The following is a 12631-nucleotide window of genomic DNA, read 5'->3' as shown; positions in this document are numbered from 1 at the left end:
GGTAATTTTAAATTGATGCTGTCAGATGCTGTCATCCTTCTGCACAGAGTCCTTCCTCAGCCTCATAGTATGATCACTCAGAGTATGATCCCAGTGCCTCTCTGTGCCCTGCAAACCCTTGTGCAGGCAGGCCCTCCATTGTCACCTGGTCCCATCCCTCCTTCCTCTCCCCTCCATCACCCCATCCCAGTCATGCTGGCCTCCTGTTCACCAAACATGCCAGGCATCTTCCTCTCCCTGGGCATCTGTGCTTGCTGTTCAGTACCTTCTCCAGAGATTTTTCTAATTTTATTTTCATGAGTTCACTCTAAAAAATGGTTGGTTTGTCTTTAGAGACAGGGTCTCACTCAGTTGCACAGGCTGGAGTACAGTGGTGCAATCATAGCTCACTGCAGCCTCAAGCTGTTGGGCTTAAGCAATCCTCTTGCCTTAGCCTCCTGAGTAGCTAGGACTACAGACACACGCCACCACACCTGACTTTAAAAAAATATATTGAGTGCCTTCTATGTGCCAGGGCCTATCATTTTAAACAGGATGGTAAGGGAAGGTGACACTTGAGCAAAGTCCTGAAAGGCATGAGGGGTTTCACCTGTAGTGTTCTAGAAGTGTGTTCCATAACCCAGTCTCCCTCCCTTCGTGAAAAGAAGCTGGGACTACAGAGAACAGGAGGGTCATGACTGAGTGTCATAAACCATGACCAGAGGCTGAGCACATTGTTGTCTCAAATAAAAGCAGGGTGTTGTTAGAGTAAAGGACTGGAGTAATGGATATTGAATAAGTGTCTGCCTTAGGGTTAGCAAATAAAAAGCTTAGTATAGTGGCTACCATATGGCAAGCAGCAAATATGTTTTGCCTAATTTACAAATACAAAATGGTTGTAACATTCTTGCTATAGAAACTAAACATGGGGCTCCTTATGGTTATGATAGCAGTTGTTATCCATTCAGTGTGATTTTTTTTTCTTTTTTTCTTTTTTTTTGAGATGGAGTCTTGCTCCATCACCCAGGCTGGAGTGCAATGGCGCGATGTCGGCTCACTGCAACCTCCACCTCCCAGGTGATTCTCCTGCCACAGCCTCCTGAGTAGCTGGTATTACAGGCATGTGCCACTATGCCCAGCTAATTTTTGTATTTTTAGTAGAGACAGGGTTTCACATGTTGGCCAGGCAGATCTTGAACTCCTGACCTCAAGTGATCCACCTGCCTTGGCTTCCCAAAGTGCTGGGATTACAGGCTTGAGCTACCACACCCAGACCTGGTGTGGTATTTTCATTGTGTGTTTATAACCTCGGTTTTCCTGAGTCTCATCACCTGTGTCCACCATGCAGTCACATAAGCAGCCATAGCCCAGGTTTCATGGGACCTTGCCCCACTTGCTTCTCAGGTAGCCTAGCCTTCTGCAGAGTGCCCCCAAGTGTGTCCAGTGGCCCCTGGGATGAAGGTGGAGTCATACATGTTCAAGACCACAACCACCAGGCACTCAGGGCTCCATTCTCTCAAAAATGCTAGAGCTGCCTAATGGCCTGTAACATGGGGGAAGGTGCTGGGACAGTGCTTCTGGGTTAGTTCAAGTTCAGCAAGAAGCAAACACCAAGGCAGAAGCAGAGGTGCAAGAAGCAAGGGAGAGCCTTCAGAGCTCATGCAGGTCTGGTACCTATGGAAGGAAAGAGGAAAGGACAGAAGATGATAGGATTCATCTCAGACCACTCAGCATGATTTAATTATTCATGATACCTCTCTTTGACACTAAGACTTTGAAACAGACAAAATCATAGTGATGTCTCTTCCTTCTCTGGGATGAGTTCTCTCCGAGGCTCCTCAACCCCTTAAGCTAAGGTCCTTTTGTTTGGCCCAGACCTTCCATTTGGCAGACAAGGCCAGGCATGCTGAAGCCCAGTAAAGAACACAGCTGAGGCTCAAGTGAAGATGCTAACCACCTGCACTGAAGATGTAGGAATATCAGGTGTGAATGAAAGTGGAGTTAACCGGTGTGCCTGCTTCCAATCCCCACAGCTCCAACCCTTTCCCCTACCACCCACTGTGAGCCAATCTGATCTTCTTCGGACCTTAAGTCATTTGGTCTGGCCTACAGTGTAGTGAAAAGACAGGGGTCTTCAGGTCCTGGCAGACCCGAATCCAAATCCCAGCTTCATCACCTTGGGCAAACTGCACTATCCCATAAGTCTCAGATGCCTTGTCTGTAAGTGGGGATAATAATAATACCTAGCACAAAGACAATGTATTTAAAGCACCTGGAATATAGTTGGCTTAATGAATGTTGTTGCCTTTTCTTGCTTGGTCACAGGTGCACACACACACACGCGTGCACACACACACACACACACCAGAGAAACTATAGTGTTTCCTCTTTGTTCTATGTAGTAATCTCTGATTTTAACTTTTTGTTGCTACTATTAATAACAGGAATGTTTCCCAGACTCAAATGCAACTTAAGCAGTGACTGTCCATGCCTGGTTTAATATTAGCCTTTGATCATTTTAATATGAGACCACAAGTGTTGGACATAGTATTTAACATAAATTTTAAATAAATTTGAACAGCTTTCTTTTTTTTGCAGAACTGATAATGCTACTCAGAAAATTGATCATTCTAATATTTGATTAATTTATATTAAATTTAATGATCATTCAGCTTTACAAATTGCTTTTTATCCGCCAAGAAACAGGTAATTAAACCAGCATATTTTCAGGTCCTCAGATAAGCATATTGTGTGTGTGCACTTCAGATGAAAAGGCAATTAACTCCAGTGGATGGTGGCCTAGGTGCTCTTCACAGCTTCACTAATCCAGCACTGTAAATAATTAACGTCTCCCTGCACCCTTCTACCTCGGAGCACTGCCCAGGGTCGGTTCCGCTCCACCGGGTTGCTAGGTTGCCATTGCCAGGACAGATCTGTGCAACTGAGCAAGGTCCTCACAACGGAAATTAAATATGTTAGTGAAGGGCCAATGAACCCCTGTGCGGTGAATTTCCTCCTGCCATGGCTGATGAGCTCTCTGAGGGCCACGGGCTAATGTGAAACAGCGCACACTGTCAGAGCAGAACCCTGCACACCAGCAAAACCAGCCTTGGGAGCTTATTGGGAAACGATGGATTTTTAAAAGTTGTGTAATTGCTTTTGAATGCTTTCTTGTTAACAAATATGACATAAAAAACATAGACGGTGAATATGACAGATAATATAGGTTGTGTTTTTCTACAATGCCAATGCTCCAAACTTAAAGACAGAAAATAAGCTTTCCCAAACTCATCTGTATATGTGAAATTCTGAGATGTTTTTATTCTTTTTTTCTTAAAAAGGAAAAGGAATATGTAAAATAGAAGATTTCACATTCTTCCCTGTTAACTAGAGATGCATTTTCCAGTACTTCTTAGGAACCATATTTTTAAGAATAATAATTCCCTTTAGAGAAAAAAAAAAAAACTCTAGAAAATAATGCTAAGTAAAATCTAAAATACAGAAAGTGTCTGCTTTGGCCGGGAACGGTGTCTCACAGCTATAATCCCAGCACTTTGGGAAGCCGAGGCAGGTGGATCACCTGAGGTCAGGGGTTCAAGACCAGCTGCCCAACATGGTGAATCCCTGTCTCTACTAAAAATACAGAAAATTAGCTGGACCTGGTGATGGGCGCCTGTAATCCCAGCTACTTAGGAAGCTGAGGCAGGAGAATCGCTTGAACCAGGGAGGCGGAGGTTGGAGTGAGCCGAGATTGTGCCGCTGCACTCCAGCCTAGGCCATGAGAGCAAAACTCTGTCTAAAAAAAAAAAAAAAAAAAAGAAAGAAAGAAAAAAGAAAGAAAAGAAAGTGTCTACTTTATTTCAGCCTTAGTAAAAAAGCTAAATTAACAATTAAATTGGTACTAGTTGTTCATTTATAATGAAGTTTGTATGGATCTAAGTTTAACAAATAAAAAACAGAGGCCAGTCATGGTGGCTCACCCCAGTAACCCCAAGACCAGCCCAGGCAACTTGGCAAAACCCCATCTCTACTAAAAATACAAAAACATTAGCCAGGCATGGTGGTGTGTGCCGGTAATCCCATCTACTCAGGAGGCTGAGGCACAAGAGTCGTTTGAACCAGAGAGGCAGAGGTTGCAGTGAGCTGAGATTGTGCCACTGCACTCCAGCTTGGAGGACAGAATGAGACTGTCTCAAAAACAAAACAAAACAGAATAAACTCCCAATTATCCAGAATCCTAACAACCAATAGCTAGAACTTCATTATTTTTTAGTTCTGTAATGAACACTTATGACAACAAAAGACAAGCAACTTTTTATTAAGGAATTATCATCAGGTATATAACCAAATTCAAGGTCCATCCATGTCAGAATTCTGCCAGATTGTCATGTCTGCAGGACTGACAATAATTACTGATGGTCATCAGTATAAAGACAGCTCGTCTCAAGCTTTGTAATGTTGGGTTTCTGATTCATTTCTTCAACAAATGGGGATAATAAATCCCACTGCATGGAATTATAAGGATTAAATAAGATATAAACATATGGAAGTGCTTTGTAAAGTCTAAGTGCTTAAAAATATGTAAAATACATATTAAAATATTTTACATAGATGTTGAACTGCTTTGGGATTCTGAGGTGACTTTTGAATTATCAAAGGAAGTTTAATTATATTTATTGTAGTATATTTTTATTACATTGTAATTCCTGATAGTGTTTAATTAACAGTCAGCTTGGCCTGGCTTGGTGGCTGAAGCCTGTAATCCCAGCACTTTGGGTGGTCAAGGCAGGCAGATCACCTGAAGTCAGGAGTTCAACACTAGCCTGGCCAACATGGTGAAACCTTGTACCTACTAAAAAATCAGCTAACCAAGATATCCATTCTCTTACCCTACTAGATAAATAATTTACATGTATTAGTAGCTAATTAATTTAGTTTAATAATTATGTGGGTCCCTTCAGCAGATGAGAGTAGAAAAAAATAAAAAATAAAAACAATGTTATGGATCTTAAAGTCTGAAACTTAGAAATAAGGGAAAAACATTAGACATGGTCATATAAAAGACATCCACCTGTTTAAAAGGCAGGATGACACTTTGTATGTTCCTTTCAACCCATCCATGTCAAGCAGGGAACCATGTAGCCATCACTCAATCGTACACTTTATTTTTTAAGACTGTTGGAATTTTGTCTGCATTTCTCTAACAGGCACCTTAGCATCAGGAGAGGGCAAACTCCAGAAAAACACCTGGGCTGTAAGTAGGGAGTACTGGAGAGGCGTCTAGTCCTCAGAAATGATACGCTGTAGACAGAATTTGAAACAAAAAAACTGCATCCGTTCACTATGAGAATCTCAATTTTAATTGATTGAGAGTAACAGAAAATCTGGATGAGGAGGAAGATGGCAGAAACCACTTGTGCTGGTCAAATATCCCCCGTGCACCTCTGCATTTGCCAGCCTCCTTGCAGTCAGATTGGAGCCTGAATTCTAGCCAATAGGATGTGGGTGGAAGTGACAGAAGCCACTCCAGGCCTGACTTTAACTCATCTCATGGAACCTTCCAGCTTTATCTCCCCCTGCTATGTGTTCCAGAGGCCATAATTTACAAAGTAGAGAATAGTTTCTCATTCTGTATCAGACTTTTCACAAGCAGGTGATAACCCTTTATCATATTAAACCACTGAGACTTCAGGTTTTATTTGTTATGCCATTAGCTAAGCCCCTCCCGATGAACTTGGGCAGATTAGAGAGCACTCTGTCTTACTAGAACAGATGTGCCCAACTCTCAGTTGGAACCCAGGATTTGAACTTAAATCTGTGCACTGTTAATAAGATGCCAGGAAAATTAAAAAGCCAAAGATATCAAAAGAAAAGAAAAACCTTTCCTGAATTGAAAATCACCTGCGTCTACAAAGTGAAAGAGCATAAAATATTCTAAACAAATTCAAATTATGCAGTAAGTGGGTGAATTGAGATTTACATATCACTCCAAATCCTATACTTTTAAATTCTCAACACTGAAGCCGAAGTGGTCATTTAAAAATCAGAGGCCAGGCGCGGTGGCTCACGCTTGTAATCCCAGCACTTTGGGAGGCTAAGGCGGGTGGATTACGAGGTCAGGAGTTTGAGAGCAGCCTGGCCAACATCATCAAACCCTGTCTCTACTAAAAATTCAAAAATTAACCAGGCTTGGTATCGTGCGCCTGTAATCCCAGCTACTTGGGAGGCTGAGGCAGGAGAATCGCTTGAACCCGGGAGGCAGAGATTGCAGTGAGCCGAGATCCAGCTATTGCACTCCAGCCTGGGCAACAATAGTGAAACTGTCTCAAAAACACACACACGAATCAGGCCTGAACTCCATCACTTCCCTGCTTACAACGTTTCAATGGCTCCTCCTTGCCTCGGGGATTGGGTCTAAGCTCTTTGCCTTCCTGTGGCATGGCCCTGCTTGCTTGTAAACTCATCTCTTACAGCCTTGCTCTCCCCTACTTCTGCTCTAGCCATTTCACTCCATGCTGTTTTCCACACATGCTATACCCTCTCACCTCTTCTTCCTTGAAAATGCTATTCCCTTTCCCTGGATAAAAAACTACCAAAAATTCAAAAATGCTCTATGAATTAGTATGTTATGCAGCACAACAGTATCTATACACATTTGAAAAATAATTCATATATAGTCCTCCTATGGAAAAATGAACAGCGCTCCAGGCAACCAAAGTAAATACAGACTAAATGGGATTACATCAAGCTAAAAAGCTTTGCGCAGCAAAGAAAACAGTCAGCAAAGTGAAGAGACAACCCACAGAATGGGAGAAAATATTTGCAAATTACCAATCTGACAAAAGATTAATAACCAGAATATATAAGGAGCTCAAACTACTGAACAGCAAAACAACAATCGAATTAAAAAATGGGCAAAATATCTGAATAGGCATTTCTCAAAAGAAGACAAATCCAACAGGTATATGAAAAAATGCTCAACATCACTAATCATCAGAATAATACAAATCAAAACCACAATGAAATATCATTTCACCCCAGTTAGAGTGACTTTTATCAAAAAGACAGGCAATAATGAATGCTGACAAAGAGGTAGAGAAAGACGAACTCTTATACGCTGCTGGTGGGAATGTAAGTTAGTACAACCACTATGGAGAACAGTTTGGAGGTTCCTCAAAAGACCAAAAATAGAACCACTATATGATCTAGCAATCCCACTGCTGGGTATACACTCAAAAGGAAGGAAATCAATATATCAAAGAGACATCTGCACTCCCATGTTTATTGCAGCACTGTTCACAACAGCCAAAACATGGAATCAACCAAAGTGCCTACTGACAGATGACTGGATAAAGAAAATGTGGTACACACAGTGGAATATTATTTAGCCATAAAAGAGAATGAAATCTTGCCACTTACATCAACTTGGATGGAACTTGAGGTTATGTTAAATGAAATAAAACAAGCACAGAAAAACATCACATGTTCTAGTTCATCTGTGGGGGCTAAAAATGTGGATCTCATGAAGATAGAGAATCGATTGGTTGTTACCAGAGTCCAGGAAGGTGAGGGGGTGGTATGGGTGAAGAAAAGTTGATTGATGGGTACAAATATATGGTTTGATAGAAAAAATAAGACCTAGTGTTCAACAGATTAGTGGGGTGACTATAGTCAATAATAATCTATTGTAGATTTCAAAATAGCTAGAAGAGAATAATGTTTCGGGCATAAAGACAAATATTTAAGGTGATGGATATTCCACATGCACTGATTAATCTTTACAAATTATGTAAATGTATTAAATGATCATATGTACCCTGAAACTATGTACATCTATGTGCATCAATAAAAATTTTTGTTTAAAAATAATAAAGAGTGCATATAAGAATTCGTTTAGAGTTTATAAAAGGAATCGATCATGTGATCTTAACAGTTTTAAAAGTCACATAGTAAGAGAAATATCTGAATCATAGTCTGGGCTTTGCAGTCAGAATGTTGAGCACTCAGCCACGTACAAGCTTTAATCATTTAACCATGACAAGCTTCTGCTGCAGCAGAAGGAATTCTCAAAAGTGGAGCAACATTTCCCATTCCACAGGTTCTTGCCACATCCCATCAAGAGACAGACTCCATTTCCCCTCCTCTAGAAATTGGGTGGCACTTTGTGATTGCCTCAAAGAACAAAATGCCGTGGAAATGACGCTGCATCTCACCTGAAGCAAGGTCATCAAGGGTGAGACAGCTTCCACCTGGCGCTCTCTCACTGGGCACTCACCCTGGGAACCCAGCCACCATTGTGAGGCAGCTCATGGAGACAGAGAATGGAGGTGTTCCAGTCAACAGCTCCAAATAAGGTTTCGGCCCATGGCCAGTGTCAGCCACCAGGCATGTCAGTGAATGAACCTTCAGCTGATTCCAAGCCTGAGCCTTCGAGCTACCCCAGCTGACGCTGAGCGGAGCGGAGATGAGCTTTCCCTGCCTCGACCTGTCCAAACACAGATTGGTGAGCAAAGCAAATGCTGTCATTTATTGTTGTTATTATTATTATTATTATTATATTCGAGATGGAGCCTTGCTCTGTCAACCAGGCTGGAGTGCAGTGGTGTGATCTCGGCTCATTGCTGCCTCTGCCTCCTGCGTTCAAGTGATTTTCCTGCCTCAGCCTTCTGAGGAGCTGGGATTACAGGCGCCCGCCACCACACCTGGCTGTTTTTTTTTTTTTAAGGAGAGACGGGTTTTCACCATGTTGAGCAGGTTGATATTGAACTCCTGACCTCAGGTGATCTGCCCACCTCAGCCTCCCAAAGTGCTGGGATTATAGGTGTGAGCCACCGCCCCCGGCCAATGCTATCATTATTTTAAGTCACCAGGTTTTGGGACAATTTACTATGTAGCAATGGATAACTGGAAAACCACTTCACATGGCTCTTGTGAGGATAAACTGAGACAGAATATATAAAATGCATAGTACAGTGTCTGAAACATAGATCCGCAGTAAATATTAGTTATTATACCTATAATGTGTCAATAACTCCTTCCATCTGCACACTGCCTTTTCCTCTTCTATAGTCAAATCTCCCTTTGCCTCCCTTTCAGCAGAATCCTTGTGACTAAATTTAGGGCTCATCTAGATAATCCGGGACAATCTGCCCCTCTCCATATCCTTAGCTTAATTAAATCTATCAAATCCTTTTTGCTCTTTAAGGTAACATTCACAGGTTCCAGGGATTACGGCATGAATCTCTTTGGGGCCATTATTTGGGAAATTACCTCCCAAATAGTTTATTTCTTTCTACTTTGTTCCAGGAAAGATGATAAGGAAGTATAGTGTATAGTAAATCCCTGCCTTTAATACATACAATCCAGCAGACACAATAAGCTGTGTACTCAAATACCTAGAACAGAAAACAGGAAATAAGTGCTACATGTCTTAAAAACTGATAAAGGTGAAAAAGAAAAAAAAAACTCTAAATAGCAGAAACCACCTCTAGTGAGTGGGACTGCAGATTCAGGACCATATCAAAGCAAAGTCCTAGGAGTTTGGTGCAGCTAGAGTGCCAGTGGGGAAGGCAAAAACAGGTGAGGTGAGGAGTTAAACAAGCCCCTACTTATATTATGAAAGGCTATTATAAACTCATTGTTTATCACCAGTTTTAAATATATAACTTTGTTTTGAGGTCTGCAAACTACTGGGAAGAAAATCAATTAACAAGAACAATAACAAGCAACAAATTGAAAAAAAAAAAAAAAGCAAAATTAATTACAGAACATTGTGAATAGAGTTCTATATTCATTTCCTAACAGACTACCATGAACTCTGTACCTTAAAACAACAGAAATTTGTTCTCTCACAGTTCTAGAGACCAGAAGTCTGAAACCAGCAGGGCTAGTTCCTTCTGGAGGCTCCAGTGGAGAGAGAGAACCCATTCCTTGCCTTCTCCAGCTTCCCGGGGCTGTGGGCATTTGTTGGCTCGTAGCCGCATCACTCTAATCTCTGCTTCCACCTGCACACTGCCTTCTCCTCTTCTTTAGTCAAATCTCCCTTTGCCTCCCTTTCAGAAGAACTCCTGTGACCACATTTAGGCTCCATCTAGATAATACAGGAAAATCTCCCCATCTCAAAATCCTTAACTTAATTAAATCTGTCAACTCCTTTTTGCCGCATAAGGTAACATTCACAGGTTCCAGGGATTAGGGCACAGATGGCTTTGGGACCATTATTCAGGCTCCTACAACCTCATAAAAAGATTCCAAAGTTGGAGAGAAATTCTAATAAAGATTTTATTAGTTTACTACTTTATATGGAAAATAAAAGACAAAACATTAATAAAGGGACACATAAAGGTCTGCCTCCAAGGAAATTGTGTCACTTAGTAAACAGAAAAGAAAAAATGTTGAGTTTGTGAATTAAAAAGCAAACTTGAAAGTGTGTCTCCTTCACTTTCTGCTGGCAAAGAAAAAGAAAAGAAAGAACAAGAAAAAAATAATGTTTTAAAGAAAGTAATTTTTAAAAAAGAATATAAAAAATACTTGACATACTTTCTCAGGAAAGCAAAAGCAGCCTGCACTGTGACTTAAATGTGACAGTAGTAGAAATTCACTTGGCTATTTCTCTCTCTCTTTTTTGGCCTGTAAAGGTCGGGCTCATAGAATAAAGAATTCATTGGTCTTCAGAGCATTCAAGGAAGCAGTGGGTGGGGAGTGCTAACCTAGAAGCTGACAAAAGTGTTGACTTCTAGTACTAAAGAGAGAAAATAGATAAAGGAAAAATGAAGGAAGTGATAAAAAAAGAAATAGAAAAAAGAGAGAGAAAATATTAACCAGAACAAAATTGTAATGTGTGGAAGGGATCTACATGCCCATTACTAGGAAAATGGCAAAATATGTTCATCAGACAAGTAAGTACCTACTCTTCAGCTGTGATAAGGAACATTCTTCATTCTAACAAGAAAGGAGGTTTACAAATTATCAAGGGAAAAATCAAGTTGCAAAACAATATATCCAATATGACCCCACTTGTGTAAAACTGTGTATGTGTATTTGTACCAACATTCACATTTCTCTATATGTATAGAAAAGTCTGGAAGTGTAGCCATCAATGTGTTCATTATGTTTACTTCTGAGGGATGGAATGGGAGAAGGGAGAAGTGTGAAAGGCAAAGAGGGGATTTTACCAGCCCCAGCATTTATAAAGATCAGTACATGGCTAATCTTTAATCTATACTCCTCACTCCAGATTATTTTGAAGCAAAGATAAAACTTTTAATAGATCTCTGTTGCTTGAATATTTTTATAACAGATCTTTATTATTTGACAATGGTTGTGTTTACTGGTGGAAACTGTTAATAGATGCCACACTCCTAATAGTAATAGCTATCATTTCTTATTGCAGTGTCAGGCACTGTTCTTTTTTTTTTTTTAATTCATGTCTTACTTATATTTTGTAGGTATGTTTAATAAATTTAATACCCATTAAATTTAAATGGATGCATCCAGATAATATACTTTCTTTTTCTTTTTTGTTATACTTTGAGTCCTGGGATACATGTGCAGAACATGCAGGTTTGTTACATAGGTGTACGCGTGTCATGGTGGTTTGCTGCACCCATCAACCCATCATCTACATTAGGTATTTCTCCTAATGCTATCCCTCCCCTAGCCCCCCTAGCCCCCCGGCCCCCTGGTGTGTGATGCTCCCCTCCCTGTGTCCATGTGTTCTCATTATTCAACTCCCACTTATGAGTGAGAATATGCGGTGTTTGGTTTTCTGTTCTTGTGTTAGTTTTCTGAGAATGATGGTTTCCAGTTTCATTCATCTCCTTGCAAAGACATGAACTCATCCTTTTTTATGGCTGCACAGTATTCCATGGTGTATATGTGCCACATTTTCTTTGTGCAGTCTATCATTGATGGGCATTTGGGTTGGTTCCAAGTCTTTACTATTGTGAATAGTGCTGCAATAAACATACACGTGCATGTATCTTTATAGTAGAATGATTTATAATCCTTTGGGTATATACCCAGTAATGGGATTGCTGGGTCAAATGGTATTTCTGGTTCTAGATCCTTGAGGAATTGCTACACTGTCTTCCACAATGGTTGAACTAATTTACATTCCCACCAACAGTGTAAAAGTGTTCCTATTTCTCCACATCCTCTCCAGCATCTGTTGTTTCCTGACTTTTTAATGATAACTATTCCAACTGGCGTGAGATGGTATCTCATTGTGGTTTTGATTTGCATTTCTCTGACGATCAGTGATGATGATGAGCTTTTTTTCATATGTTTGACGGCTGCATAAATGTCTTCTTTTGAGAAGTGTCTGTTCGTATCCTTTGCCTACTTTTTGATGGTTTTTTTTTCTTGTAAATCTGTTTAAATTCCTTGTAGATTCTGGATATTAGACCTTTGTCAAATGAGTATCTTGCTACTACAAATTAGTCTGCTATGATAATTTCTGTACAAGTTTTCCTTACAGACATATGCATTCATTTCTTTTGGATAGATATCTAGGAATGGAATGTCTGGATCCTGTGGTATGTATATTTTTAACTTTTTAAGATATTGCTAAATATTTTCCAAAGTCGTTGTGTCATTTTACATTCCCACCTGCAGTATATGAGAGTCCCATTTCCTCCACATTCTTCCCGTA

Source organism: Macaca nemestrina, chromosome 1 (genome assembly GCF_043159975.1).
Source record: "Macaca nemestrina isolate mMacNem1 chromosome 1, mMacNem.hap1, whole genome shotgun sequence".
Lineage (NCBI taxonomy): Eukaryota > Metazoa > Chordata > Mammalia > Primates > Cercopithecidae > Macaca > Macaca nemestrina.
The sequence above is the reverse complement of the archived record's forward strand: the minus strand, read 5'-3'. Positions refer to the sequence as shown.